Below are 15,606 nucleotides of genomic sequence, written 5' to 3' on the forward strand. Positions count from 1 at the left end.
AAGACCATTACAGCAAGTGTGACTCAGCAGTGTGATATAGCTCAGTCAAATTGGGGAAATGGGAATTGGTTCTTTTACGGGTGAAGAAATTGAGTCAGGGGACAATGATAGGTCATCTGTATTAGGGAAACTCCCAAGCAGGTTGTAAATCTTCTGTTTCTAAAGGAGCTTTCTGGATATAGTATTCAGTCCATATACAAATTTTAAAAAGAAAGCATAGAACCAGCTCAAAACAAGCAACTGTAAAAACAAGTTTCAGGGTATGCAGATGGGCATAAAAAGTGGCGTTGTCAAGGAGCTGATGGTTGGAGAGGATGGAAAGCTGGTGAGTGCCCTCTGCCCTCTCCACCCTTCCGGAAATGAAAATGATTGCAGCACAAATGCATGCTCATTAAGCAGCAGGCCTAATGAAGGGCAGACTTTTTTGGCCCTGTCTGCAATGCCAGGGACCTTGCTCCAGTGTTGTCATGGGGAAGTTATTGTCATCCTCCTGGCAACAGGTTACCTAGGTGAATACCACACAGCCTCACCTGGCCCAGTAAGAAGTGGGGCCCATGCTGTGCGCCATCCCCAGGCTGCTTTGCCTGCCCTCTCCTTTCACTTTCTCACTCCCTCAGCCACACTACTGCCTTTAAGAGACGTAATGGCACCCCACTCCAGTACTCTTGCCTGGAAAATCCCTTGGACGGAGGAGCCTGGTAGGCTGCAGTCCATGGGGTCGCTAGGAGTCGGACACGACTGAGCAAATTCATTTTCACTTTTCACTTTTATGCACTGGAGAAGGAAATGGCAACCCACTCCAGTGTTCTTGCCTGGAGAATCCCAGGGACGGTGGAGCCTGGTGGGCTGCCGTCTGTGGGGTCACACAGAGTCAGACACAACTGAAGTGACTTAGCAGCAGTAGCAGCAGCAGCATTCATTCTTGTGCAAACAGACACTATAGAAGTTTATCTGCATAAGAGGTGGGGTGGGGCAGTATTCATGGCCCTTTTCTACTTCTGACTTTCAAAGTTTCAAAGTGTGGCTATGGGCACATTTGACATGTGACCTGGGCAGTCATGTCCATTCCCATCAACCTACAACTAAAATGAGAAGGGCTCTCAAAAGAAACACCCCTTTCCACCTATTTTTACTGAATGCCCCAGTGCCAAAATTAAAACAAATTACAAACATAAGAAATACCTTCAGTGATGATCAAAGTCTATACCACAAAGTGAAATGAAGCTCTAAGCCAATTAACCTGTGAATTTGATCAATTAGCTATATATAGATAAATGAAACAATTCAGTTCCAGCAAATTCTCAATCAACTCATAAGGTTGCCAGATTTACCAAATATTTAGCAATACTACTCAGCAAAGGATTTTTGCCCAAATTGTAGTGTCATCTCAATTCCATGTTCTTCCTGTGTTGACAAAGCTTTCAGGTGTGGAAAACAGGCAGAGTGTGATAATTCCAAGGTCTATCCCCACCTCACTAGCCCTGAGAAAGGCACTGACCTAGTTTCCATCTAGCATCTCTCCTGTAGGGCCCCATATAGCCCACGGCTAAATGGTGAGCATTTTCAACATTGCTTAGGGTAAGGTCTGAACCCGCATGAGGATCTGTTTAGACCTATCTATCCTAGAAGGATCCAAGGGGTCCTTCCCTGGATCCCTTGTCCTTTGCTAAAGTGCCCTAAGTTCCCTTCCACCACTGAACCAGACTTAGGAGGATAAGGTTAGTGGGCTGAGCAATCCTTCCCTCATCCTATCTTTGGTGTCTGTATCTACTTCCAAGAAATTCAGGTAGGTAACACAGTACTATGATCATCTAATGTAAAAACTTACTAACTGGAAGAAATTCCCTTGGTGACAAGGAGATGTAGAAGAAAGAGCAGTGATTTATTTATAAGTCAGAAGACCTGTGTCTGAAAGCAATGGATTATGTGATCTTGAGCAAGTCACTTCACCTTGCTGGGCCTCCATTTCCACATCTATTCATTATCTGTAGGCTACGCATGCTGTTAAAATCGGATCACAAAAGCAGCAGAAACAATATTTCTCTGGCTCTAACTCATTGTAAAATCCTCTCCCTGGCCTCATTTTAGGAGTTTCTAAACAGTTTCTCATACGCATTCAAAATAAGTCCTCTCCACTGCAACATTATGTTGCAAAACCCTATGAGACAAGTAACACCCCACTTGAAAGATAAAGAAATTAGGACTCAGAGAGATGAAAATACTTACCTCAAACCACACAGCTAATGTGTTGCTAAGCAGGAGCTAGAACACAGATCTGACTTTGGAAGGCTTTGCTCTTTCTGGAATATCTAACCGGTACGGTTGGAAAGAAAATTCATTGATTTTTAAAATATTTTTAAAAAGCAAAACTTGTATTTCTCCTAGCATGACTTCTTTTCATAGTAGTCAGGACACCTGATTCTAACCTTCTCCTAACTAGCCAAGTGGCCGTGAATAAGTTACATCCTCTGAGATTCTGTTACCTCTACGCATTGGAAGTGTTGGACTTAGATCAGTTTCTCCCAGAAGCTTAGCTTGTTAAAATACAGCTTTCCAGGTCTTTCTCCTGACAAACTGAATGGGGCTTTCTGAGTTTAAGCACAGAAATACATATTTTAACAAGCTCCCTGAGCTATTCTTATTCAGGAGAAGAATTCGACTGGAATCGGGAATCATCATACTAGACAACCTATGAGCTATCTTTCCTATCTACCTGTCAATTACTATGTGGTGAGTTCTCAAGCCTGTAGTCAAGGGGTAGCCACCATTGGACTTCAGACATGTCTGGATGATGTGCATAAGACACTGGAGATGGTGAACCACCAGGGATTGGTCTGCGTGAGGTTCGGACCAGACCCAAGGAAAAGAGAAATTGGGAGAAGCAGTATGAGAATTAGAGATTGGTCCCTGCAGGCAGCCCAGAGGACTAGGGTCTGAACTCCAGAGAAAAGAGCTGCAAACAGAAAGGGGTGGCTTCACATTATGTCATCTCAGGAACTTAAAAAAGTACGGTTGCCTGGGTCCCAACTCCAGATCCTTACATAATGGGTTTGGGATATGTGCCTGAACCTTGGAATTTTTAAAAGCTTCCCAAGTAATTCCATTTTGAAGCTAAGGTTGAGATTTTGTACACGGGACACAAAGCCCTCAAAATGAGATGACTTTATGTGTTATAGACATACCCTTAAAACAACTGAAGACTGATATTTCAAGGACCCTCTTGGTGAGTTCAGAAAGAAAAATAATCATACCTTGGTTTAAAAACAACTAAGACTCAATACCAAACCTCTTTATTACGTTTTTGGGGTCAAGCTTAACACCTGTTTCGTTTCAGTGGCTCTGCCTGTAAGTTTGGTTGCATATAAAGGATTCAGTCTCCAGGTGTGTGAGTTACATGAAGCCCATCCTAACTGACTGAATTTTTCTCCTTCACTGAAGTGAGTGAATTGATCTGTTGTTTTGTCACTGCCTAGCTAAAGCCAGTGGGAAGGTGCCAGTTATCATTTGGAGAAAAGGTATCATTTTGAAGTACCAGAGACAGCAAATGAATTGTGTTCATGAAATAGATGTTTCACTCTACTTTTTAATTTGTTCCTGTTTGAGTTAACTGAGAGTTTCGTCTTTATTTTTAAAGAATGACATTTACACAGCCGCTGAAACTGCCAATCTGTTACATAAACAGCCTCCTTTTCCAAAAGACTGGCGCCGCCTGCAGGCCAAATATGTGCAGCGCTTTGTATTTCTGTTCAGAAGGAGCCTCTTCGAAGTGTTGCTTCTGACTTCAATCACAAGCAGTTAGGCTCATGTGAAGCAAATTGGATTTTGCATAGAGCCAAGTTTCCTAAGCAAGGGCGGGGACACCAGAATGACATTTCAGACTGAAGTGCAATGACAGGGCTGGGGAGACCTGAAACAAAGAAGCTTCTTGCTGACATCAAAATCCTCACTTTGGAGCCAGGCACTGGGATGAAGAGCTCAGCCAGTGACTTTGCACATGGTGACCTGGGTTTGCTATCTGTACACCCATGGAGGAGCCTAGACCTTCTGAAGCTGAACCAGGGTTAAAATCTGAAAGTCTCATAAGTTGGTCTCACAAAGCCTCAATATAGCAGCCCATAAAACCAATGTTTTTCAGAGCTTGGTTTACACACCACTTATATCAACATCACTGTGGATGCCTGTTTAAAATGTTATTTCCTGGTGCCCATCACATACCCAGAGAACTGGAATTTGCTGGTGTGGGGCTCCAAAAGCTAAATTTTAACATGGTGTCCAGGGTTTAGTTCTCACCAAATCCAGGAGCAGCTGTTGGGTGGCCCTTGGGTGGCTTGGGCTCTCTTTTGGTAGAACATGGCTTTTCAAATGAGGAAGAAACCATGTGTTCAGGGCTGATCACATACCTGGCTGCTGACCTTTCTGGGCAGCCTTGTTACCAGACACCCCTCAACCAGGGCTATCCCCTACCAGCCTTTCCCACTGTCTCAATAGAAACTAACTAGGTCAAACCCCTTGAATCAAAGTATCAGCCAACTAATCTCATCCAAGAGTCCTTACTGATTCATGCTAATTAGCAAGGTCTAGTCCCTGGCTCTGAAACCTTAGTGTGCAATAGAGTCACCTTAAGCACTAGTTAAAACACTGGTTACTATAAATTGGTACAACCACTTGGAGAGCAGTACGGAGATTCCCTAAAACAGGAGTCCTCAACCTCCAGGACCTAATGCCTGAGGATCTGAGGTGAAGCTGATGTAATAATAATAAAAATAAAAAGCACAATAAATGTAATGCACCTGAATCATCCCAAAACCATCCCACCCACCCCAGTCTGGAAAAATTGTCTTCCACAAAACCAGTCCCTGATGCCGAATAGGTTGGGGACCCCTGCAAAACACGAAAAACAGAGCTACATATGACCCAGCAATCCCATTCCTAGACATAAACCCAGAGAAATCCACAGTTCAAAAAGATAAGTGAACCCAGTTCACTTCAGCACTATTGCAATATCCAGGACACAGAAGCAACCTAAATACCCATCAACAGAGGAATGGATGAAGATGATGTGGTACATATGTTCAATGAAATATTACTCACCCATGAAAAAGAACAAAATAATGCCATTTGCAGCAATATGAATAGACCTAGAAATCGTCAGCTGAGTGAAGTAAGTCATAGAGAAAAAGACAAATACATGATATTGCTTATGTACTGAACCTTAAAAAATGGTACAAATGAACTTACTTACAAAACAGAAATAGAGTCACAGATGTAGAAAGCAAACTTATGGTTACCAGGGGGAAAGCAGGGGATGATAAATTGGGAGATTAGGATCAACACATTCACACTACTATGCATAAAATTGATAATTAATAAGAATCTACAGCATAGCACAGGGAAGTCTGCTCAATTCTCTGCCAGTGGCCTATATGAAAAGTAATCTTAGAAAAGAGTGGATACATGTATGCGTATAACTGATTCACTCTGCTGTACACGTGAAACGAACACAACATTGTGAATCAACTATACTGCAATAAAAATTAAAAACAAACCAAAAAGCCACAAAGTTACATGCAATTTTGAAATGTGGTAGTAACAACCAGAAGATAAGCAAAGTTGGTACTTCCAACTGCTTATTTGCTTCTGAGGAGTGAAAATTTGGAAATAGGAAGGAATAAGGCAGGGATTATTTTGCTCAGTTTGTTTTTAACTTTTGTTTTTTAAACATTAGAGTACAATTTGACTACAAAAGTTAAAAAGAAACAGATAAAACACAGTTATAGAAGAGATTTTAATACACTTTATTGATCTAGGAGACAAAAAAACAAATATAGGTTTTCAGAGGAACTATTACAATCAACTCACTTGTTTTGTTTTGTTTAAGTCACTTGTTTTAATTGCTAAAGAACTTGACATCCATTAAAGGAAAGACCTATTATAAAAACTGACCATGAACATGGCTACACACAAAAAAATCAATAAAGTAGGAAAGTACAGATTTTACAGACTTCATTCTCTAATAAGAATCCAATATCACTAGAAATAAATGATATATAAAGGGAGCTTCGAAATTTAGAAATTCCTTTTCTCTCTTGATGTAGCCTTGCTTTCAACAGCACTTTCTCCCTGGGGACACAATACATTAAAAAGCTTCATTTGACAGTCAAAGTTGAGCGATGACTTTGGTGTTCTAGCCAGTAACTACCCTGCCCCTGAAGCATTGAAACTCATTGATTAAAAGGATGGGAAGCCATATGGTGTCTTGATTTACAAGGAATGAAAAATACATTAAATAATTCCTAAAATATCATATTCATTATTCATATATGTGGCCACTACTTTAAATCCAGAGTCATAAAATGTCAATCAACTGATGGAAAAGACCAGTTGTACCTCTTTGCCCATCTTCGGTCAGCTTTGCTGACCAAAAAAGTAATTAACAATGAATCAGTAAGATTTACTGATGGATGGGATTTCAACCAATAGCTGCCAAAAAAATTTTTACAGTATCCAGATAAGTGCTTCTCAAAGTAGTATGACAGTTAAAAATCATATTCCCGGGTCCCACCCCTGTCACTTGAATTAGAATATGTGAAGCTCGGAAATGTACTTTTCCAAGAGGCTTTTAGACTGATTTTCACATAATCCAATAATAACCTAAGAATAATAATCTAACAATCCAGAGTCTACTAAAAATCACAGAAGGAAATGGGCCCAGCAGACTAGCCTGTGCACGTGTCTATTGCTTTACAATTACATCAAATGAATATCTTAAGTAAGATTGATAGAACACCTGAATGTTGAAACACAAATATTTTATTGGGTTATTTTTTTATAATTTTGATTTTGATTCAGTCATTTTAATAAAGGAAATAGAAGCATTTTAGCTTGACCTGGGGACATCTGGCTCTCATCTACATTACCCTGTATGTCAACCTTTTCCCAATATCAGTGTCCTACATATTTCTACCCAATTTGTTCACTGCCCAAGAGCATCCCCATAAAGAATGCCTCCCCAAGTTAGGCAAGATATTTCACAAAACAATAAAAACTGTCCATAAATATTTTAATTGATAATTCAACTTCTAGGAATAGATCCAAAATATTGTCACACAAATGAGCAAAGATGTTTGGACAAGTATGCTAACTGCAGCATAGTTTACAGCAGCAAAAAATTAGAATCAGCCTAAGTATCTGTATCAGAATTAAATTTGTCTGAACATCTGAGAACATTTAAAATAAATATCACTTAAACAAAATAGAAATATATTTCTCTCTCACCTAAAAGAAGTTCAGAGGAGGTAGAACTGATATGGAATCTTCACAGTGTCATCAGGAATCAAGGTTCCTATCTTGCCAGTTCACCATCTTCAGGAAGAAGTTTCCATTCTTCAAGGTCCATGACCTTGCTGTATCATCTAGACATGAGTCAGCACCTGGGAGAACAAAGGGAGAACAGGTGAATTTCTGAGCAGTTGGGCAAGTTTAATCAAGAACAAAAATCAAGCTTAGGAGGATTCTTTCAATTACTGCAGTCGACCTGGCTTATTGGAGTCGACTTAAAATTGAGATTTTTGTTTTTTTCCACTTCTATAAGGATGGGAACTATTAAAGAAATCTGGGTAATTAATAGAAAATTTCTTTAAACCACATATTATCTGTTCACCTGAGTACAGCATGTGTAAATTTACAATCCTACTGCTTTATATCTCTTGGGAACTTTTTAAAAATTAATTTAAAGTCTCTTTCAGAATGCTTTATTATCTCCATTCTAGAGGTAGGTGGTTGAATTCTCCTTCCAGGGTTCAAAATGTTAAATGGGACAAAAAGACCCTTTCTGGTGTTCATCCCCAGTGATATAATATCCTCTTTCCTGGGCCAAGGAGGAAGTGAATCTATGTGTCTGGCTCACTTTTCTCCTGCTTCTTCTACCCCCAATGCCCTGAGGCCAGTAAAAGTTAATTTTTCCTTTCACCTCCTCTTCCTGTCTTTCAGGACCTCCCCTAGTACCAGAACAAGCTACATAATTGTCAGAGCCCAGTACAAAATGAATAAGGGCTGCTTGTTCACAAATGATTAAGAATTTCTAGATAGTAACAGCAGAGCATTAAACCAAGTACGGGGCCCTTCTAAGCATGGGTCCCCATGCGACTGGCCAGGCTGCACATCCACATAGCTGGTCCTGCCCATGCACACGCCTTAAAGTGGTGGGTTTTAGACTTTCACTTTCCCTACTGATTCTGGCTTCTTGCTTAGACCTCAAGGCTGGTTAGAATAACTTCTCTACGTTTAAAGGAGTCTGGATTTCAAGCTTATTACCCTGTTGTGGATTCAAACAAAATCTAACTTGGTGATGAAAACTGATTAATGTCTTTTTTAAATAAATAATTAAAAAAAAAAAAGAACAACAACAGAAAATATAGTGGGCATTTCTCCTTTCCTGTCAGTCATTGCAATGTGGATGATAAGATTTTCAGGACAGGAAAATAAAATATCTGAAAATGTTTTTAAAATAGTATCCTTGTTACAAAAAGGAAAAATACAAATCTCTAATCTAAAAATAAGATTATGAAACAAGAACTACTGGATTTAGAAAAGAACTTAGTAGAAATAAAAAAAAATGTTCATTTAAATAAAAAAAGAAACAACTGAGAAAAGAATTAGTGAACTGAGAGCTGAAAAAATAACAGCAAATATAGAACAGAGATAAAGATTTGAACAAGACACTAGGAGAAATAAAGATTTGAACAGAAATAAAGATTTGAACAAGACACTAAGAGACATGGAGGGAAAAAAGGGGAAAAGTGTAATTCTAGTAGAAATTCTAAAAGAATGTGTTGGCTACAAATTGGCACTTGCCATCTACCTCTTCAAGAATCAAATCATGTGCTGCTGCACCTGCTGATTTTCAACACTCCCTAAAAGGAGTTCAGGGTGGAGAGCAGAAATGAGGTACTCTGTACTCTGTGCTCAGTGAAAAACTGGCAAGACAGGTCTTCAGATAGTTAGATATTTTCAGAAGCTGATTTTGTGAGCTCAATTCCTGTATCTCCTCATATCTAGAAAAGCACTAAAATCCTTCATGGTGACAACTGTTTCTCGTGACTGGCAGAAAGCTTCTGCAAAAATAGGTGCTTGATTGCATGTATTCACTCTTTACCAAAATCATACATCTACTGACCTTTCCCCCATGACTTTTAGAGAAGTTTCTCAGAGCTACCTGGGGTGCTGTCTCCAGGGCTGCAGTCTGCATTTTGCCCCAAATAAAACTTAACTCGCAACTCTTACATTGTGAATTTTTTTAACGTTGACAAATGGAATAGAGAAACAGGAAAGAAGCAATATTTAAAGAGAAAATAGAGGAGATTTTAGAACCAGAAAAATACTTAAGATTAAAAATAAATAAAAACCACACTGAGCCATGAGCAGGATAAAAACAATTCCAAATATTGACACTCTGTATGTAACTATAGAATATTAAAAGAAAATTTGAAAATCAAACAGAAAAGGCAGATTATCTCAAAATTAAAAATCATTCAATTAGACTGCAAACTTCTCTTAGGAAGCAACAGATGCCAGAAGAGAGGATGAATTATATCTTTAAGAAGAAAAACTGACACAATAAAATTCACAGATAAATGATAACTCAAGAATGAAAGTAATATAAAAACAGTTTTTATATACCCAAAGTCCAAAAGAGTTACTTGATCCTCACCAAAAGAACTACTGAGAGACTTCAGCAAGAAAGAATAGGAAGCCCAAATGAAAGATGGAATTGAAGAGCAATGGTGAGGAAAGAAAACAAATCAACTTTATATGTAAAAATATGCTAACAATAATAAACACTCTTTTGTATTTAAAAACAAGGTAGAACTACAACTCTAAACAATAATTACTATGGGAGACCCAAGAGGATTGTTTGTAGTAAAAACTGCTAAATTCCTTGTTTAGAAGAAGAGTATAAATTAATTTTAGTATTTTTTTAAAAATAATGTGAGCTATGTATAACAAAATTTTAAAGCTACCTAACTAGAGGACTAGGAATAGAATGTGTAACTTTCAAACTAGTAAAAAAAATTGGAAAATAAAAAAATGTAACCATCTAATAGAAGAGGGGAAAAGCAAGCAAAATGGGAAAAGCAAGAACAAAAAAACTAAAATGGTATAAGTAATTCCAAATATGTCATATGCCATAAATAATATAAACAAATAAGGCTCATCCACTAATCAAGATGTGTGTGTGCTAAGTCACTTCAGGCATGTCCGACTCTTTCGGCCCTATGACTGTAGCCCACCAGGCTCCTCTGTGCATGGGATTCTCCAGGCAAAAATACTGGGATGGGTTGCCGTGCCCTCCTCCAGGGGATCTTCCTGACCCAGGGATCGAACTTGTCTCTTATATCTCCTGCATTGGCAGGCGGGTTCTTTACCACTATCACCACCTGGAAAGCCCACTAATCAAGACATTCATAGTGAAATCAATATTGAACGAGAAAAGCAACTTGTAAGATGATATATACCAAAAAAAAAAGTAGGATAAACTGTCCCTCTTATACATTTAAAACATACATGTTCCTCAGGACATACTGTCCTCTGATAAGTATGCACATAAAAAATATTAGAAATATTTTAAGAATACAAGATGTGTGTATTCTTAAATTATGAATTCTCTTAAATTCATATTAGCAAGTTACCCTGGGAATGGGGTAAGACAGAAAATGGTGAATACAGAGGACTTCGATTTGACCTAAAATGTCTTATTTTTTAATTAAAAAATACTAAAAGCAAATATAATAAAATGTTAGTGAGTACTGGGTAATAGTTTATTATTTTTCATACTGCTCTATATTTCCAAAACTAAAAACGATTAAGTAAAATATAAATCAAGATGGGAGGGGTGAGGAAAAATCTTATCTCAGATAATACTGTTGAGTGCTTAAGCTTATTGCAAAATATTCAAAAATATACTTTAAAACACAAAAATACCTTTCTCTAAGAATTTTTTATTCAGATTTTATACTGAAAAGAAACTTTCCATTTAACTTACCAGAATTAGTACAGCTTTCATGGGCAAGAAGAACAAAAAGTTTTAATTTGTATTGCCTAATAATGGATGGAGAAGGCAATGGCAACCCACTCCAGTACTCTTGCCTGGAAAATCCCATGGATGGAGGAGCCTGGTAGGCTGCAGTCCATGGGGTCGCTAGGAGTTGGACACGACTGAGCGACTTCACTTCCACTTTTCACTTTCATACACTGGAGAAGGAAATGGCAACCCACTCCAGTGTTCTTGCCTGGAGAATCCCAGGGACGGGGGAGCCTAGTGGGCTGCCGTCTATGGGGTCGCACAGAGTCGGACATGACTAAAGTGACTTGGCAGCAGCAGCAATAATGGATATTAAGCAACGATGAAAGATTTTATTTTGAACATGATACGATGGTCTCTAGAACTAGGATCATAAAATAGTATCCAAAATACTCTCTGTCCTTTATTGATGAGCCTTAGGTTTTTAAAATTAGTTTCTGAGCCTCTTTAAAGAATCCAATTTTATCTCTGAGCTAGAAATCTAGAGCACAAAGAAGTCATTTTCAGAGAAAACGAATGCACAGTTTTTTTGTTTTTTAAAAAAATTTCTGGATTCTGAATCTGGAGAGAAAAATGAAACTTGTGCCTCTACTTGTGTCTTCGATCTAAGGAGATTTAGTTTAATCCCTAGAGGGTTTATACCCGCCTTTTCACAAAATGTTCAGTATAAACTTGAACTACCATTGTTCGTAAAGTTAGATTCACAACTGGTGTGGGAAGGGGGATTTTTGATATTATAGAAGAAGCTTGTTTGGGTTCACTGTATTCCTCCTTTAAACAAAAATGCAGCCATTGTCTTGAGCCTTGCTAATATCAGTAAGGTTCAGGCAACACCCAGTAATGCCCTCTTTTGGATGGCTGATTTCCTCAAGGTCATGAAGGCATATGGCTCAGGAACAGGGGAAAACCTGAGGTTGGCCCATAACTACTAAAATTACGTTAGACTTTTTATTCAAGGCTTCAATCATTGATCTCCAATCTTAAAGTAGCTCACAGTTCAGCTTGTATCTTTTTGGCCAGTGAGGGCATGATAACACAGATGGCTGAGGCACAGTAGGGCATCTTCTGGGTAAAAGCAAGAGACTTTGCTGATCTCCAGTATCAGAGAGCACAGAATGGTAACCAAATAGCCATGCCTTTATAGATGGTCATTAAATTAACCCTGTCTTGGGTTAGGCTATCTCTTTGTAGAGAGATTTCTTCCACTTGGCCACCCACAGGCTTTCAAGGGCATAGAGATAATCAGGACCAAGACAAGCCTGAAAGGCTAGGTGTGGTATTGGGCAGTTCCGCTTGTCCTTGTACCTCTGTGCTATAGACTCCAGGAAACACTTTGATGGAGTGGTCAAAAGAATGAATTGGTCATAAATGAATATTCTCAGACATTAGTCAAACATGAATGTTCTTTGGTGAAGCACTGACAGATTTTGTGAACTGTAAAAGAAAAACATATCCCTTTGCACAAAACAAGTCCTATTGCTTACACATTTAGCAGATGTAAATGACTACTCTTTAGACCCAGGAGCACTGGGGTCTTTCTTCAGAGCTCTAGTCCTTAGTGGCTTGTTGGCTTATTTATTTGGTCAGGAGGCAAGTTATCTCTTTGGAAAGTTATGTCAGCCTGGTGTTTGGTGGCTACCTCTCAAGATTTGGTTCCATCGTGTATCCCTCAGTAAACAAACAAACTTGATCCTCTTTTTCTTTCATACTCTGAGATCTGTCCTATCTTGATATCCTTGTGCCATTAAAGGCTAAAACTGTTGAGGCAAAGATGATCAAATTTCTGTACCCCGAAGCTGGGTATGAACTTCTACAGTCAAACAACCCCTCAAAGCCTCCACTGTTCTGTTGTGAATGCAACTGCATGCTTTATCATCTGCTCTTGTGAAGTCTCAGGGCTCTAACCTCAGGTAGCTTTCTTTAAAAGATAAGAAGGAGCTGTGGAAGTTCATTAACACAAAAACTAATCAAGTTTACTGAGCCTCAGCATTTCCAAAGTTCAAAGGCCAAAGTTTGTCTCCAGACTCAGCTCAGCTCAAAAATGACTAAGGCATTTCTAGAGCTGCCTCTGGGTACTAGCCAAAGGGTGGCATGTATATCTGTGCATTACCAACAAAACTAAGGACTGCACTCTGATTCATTGCCTAAGAGCATCTTTCAGCAAGTCCAAGGTCAAGAAGTTACCCAAAAGGAGGTTTCAATCAGTAGTAGGATAGAGCCCGGAATGCTCTTAAGACAGACCTAGATTCCTCCCATAAACCACATGGCAGAATTGTTCTCAGTTGTTTCTCCTGGGGCCTGCATATCCTTTGCAATGGGATAGTATGTTCTGAATTATGTGTGCTATACTTCATTTGGTCCCTGTATCTGTTGAGTTGCTTTTATTTTTCAAAGTCTCCTCTGTACTACTTCAGAAAAACGCAATAGCCAAGAGGGCTTTTTAAAAAGAATACTATGCTAAATTTGCAACCCAGACAACTAGAAGCAAAGGTATATGAATGAAATTAGATACCCCAACTGAAACTCTCAGTATTCTCTCAGGCAAAACTTCCTAAGCATTTTTGTGTGCATGCATGATTAAAATTCAGTTCACACCCTTAAATCAGGACACCTCTCTTTCTGTTGTGGGAAAGAGGACAGAGAACCTCTTTAGCAGGCATAAGGTCCTCAGCCAGTTACTTCCTTCGGTGAGTGCATGATGATTCCCTTCCCTTTTCCTGTAATTAACAGAGTTATATACTCTGGCCTGAATCTCAATTTTTAAAGGCAATATTGGCTGTAATAACACCTTACCTCCAAAATCCATTTGCTCCATCTTACAGAGTCCAAACCCCAGAGCATAAAATTGCCCAAACCCAGTGAAACATAGTAGAACTCATGCAAAGCAGTGTGCAGTTCACAGGGCTTTCTCAGGTCTTTCTCACTATGGTCCTGGGACCATCACAGCGACAGCACTGGGGTGATACATAAGTTGTCCATGAGCTCCCTGGTCAGATGTCTTTCTCCCTCCAGAAAGATACGCTACCTCAAATTTTACCTTCAAAGAGTTATTCCTTTGGGTGAAGTCACTGTCATCTTCAAGATTTCCCTAAGGCAGGGAAAGGGAATGGAAAGTGTCCTGACTGTGGAGTTGGGCAGATTTGGGTCTCAGTGCAAACTCTGCTACTTGCTAGCTATGCAACTGTGGGCCAGTAACTTAACCTACTCGAGCCTCAGACTGGCCTTATGTAAAACCCAACAACCTTACACAGCTCCTGTAAGGCGGCATCTATGTAGGCAACATATATAGAGCACTAAACACATGTCTGATATACAGCGTAGGTTCCAATAAACTGTAGATGTCACCGTGATTATTAAACACAAGCATTTCCAGGAACATATCTTGACATAAGATGGACAACTCAGCTCACTTTTTAATGGTACTTAGCTAGATCAAAACAATGCACAGAATGAAGCTGGAGTTAAAACTAGCAACATTTCACAGTCCAAGGGTGATAAGAATGATTTCAGAGAAGAAGGGTAGAAGAATCAAAGGCAAGCTTTCTCACTTTCACAATCTGGCTCCCTATGCATACCCCATACTATAATAGCTAGAGAAATTGACTCGGTGAAACTACTTGCCTAATATTATACAGTTAATTGAACAAGAACTGGAAGGAGAACCCATATCCCTGTTTCCAGCCCTGGGGTCTTTCCACCAAATGATGAATGTACCTATGTAATGGTGAAAAGGTCACTACAGGCAAAAACATTAGATCAGAAGTGAAAAATCTACTTTCCAACTAGAAAAGAATATATGGAAAATTTCTCAGGGTAATGAAATGTTCTATATCTTGATTGGATGTGGGTGTGTTAGCTATGATTACATAGATATATCCATTTGTCAAAACGCATCAACTGGACAAGTTCTGTGCATTTTATGGTATGCAAATTATGTACCAATTAAATAAGTTAATAAAAATAGATGCTTTCCAGCCCCAATCAGCCCTGACACCAATGAGCTGGGTGGTCTTGGTCAAATCAGTTTCCCATTTTGGGACAAAGCTTACTTGTCTTTAAAAGGAAGGTATGTGATTAGACAAAGTCTAAAAGTCCCTTCCAGTTCAATACTTTGATATAGTAAAATAAGACCTCTTCCTTTCATTTCAGTCTCTATTTTATGCCAGCTGGGTTCATCAGCAGGGTCAAAAAGATTGGCACACAATTTATGGGAAGTGGGAAGGAACTTAATGGAATGTGTAGGGGACCCAGAGTCTGTCTTTTGCATCATTAACTTTCCAGCCACACTTTAAAGAACATGATTGGTTTTCCACAGGGATCCGGCAATGCTACATGATTGAGCTGTAGGATGAGGATGATCTGGCCCCAGAGAAGTTGTATCTGCCACCAGAGATAACAACTTTCACATGGAGAGCAGAGAGAATGTTTCCTGGACAAAGGGAATGACTGACAGATATTAAACGGGAGGAAATTGAAGGCTCTGCCAAGTTTCATGATAAAATGCTATTTCTCACGGTAAGGTCAAG

At 39.2% G+C, this 15,606-nt stretch overlaps 1 pseudogene; it reads left to right on the forward strand.

Moving 5' to 3' along the window:
* The first annotated feature begins 262 nt into the window (after positions 1-262).
* The window catches only part of LOC138988847 (elongation factor 2-like), a 51,600-nt pseudogene continuing 36,256 nt past the window's right edge, over positions 263-15,606 (forward strand).

This window comes from Bos mutus, chromosome 8 (assembly GCF_027580195.1).
Source record: "Bos mutus isolate GX-2022 chromosome 8, NWIPB_WYAK_1.1, whole genome shotgun sequence".
NCBI classification, from domain to species: Eukaryota; Metazoa; Chordata; class Mammalia; order Artiodactyla; family Bovidae; genus Bos; species Bos mutus.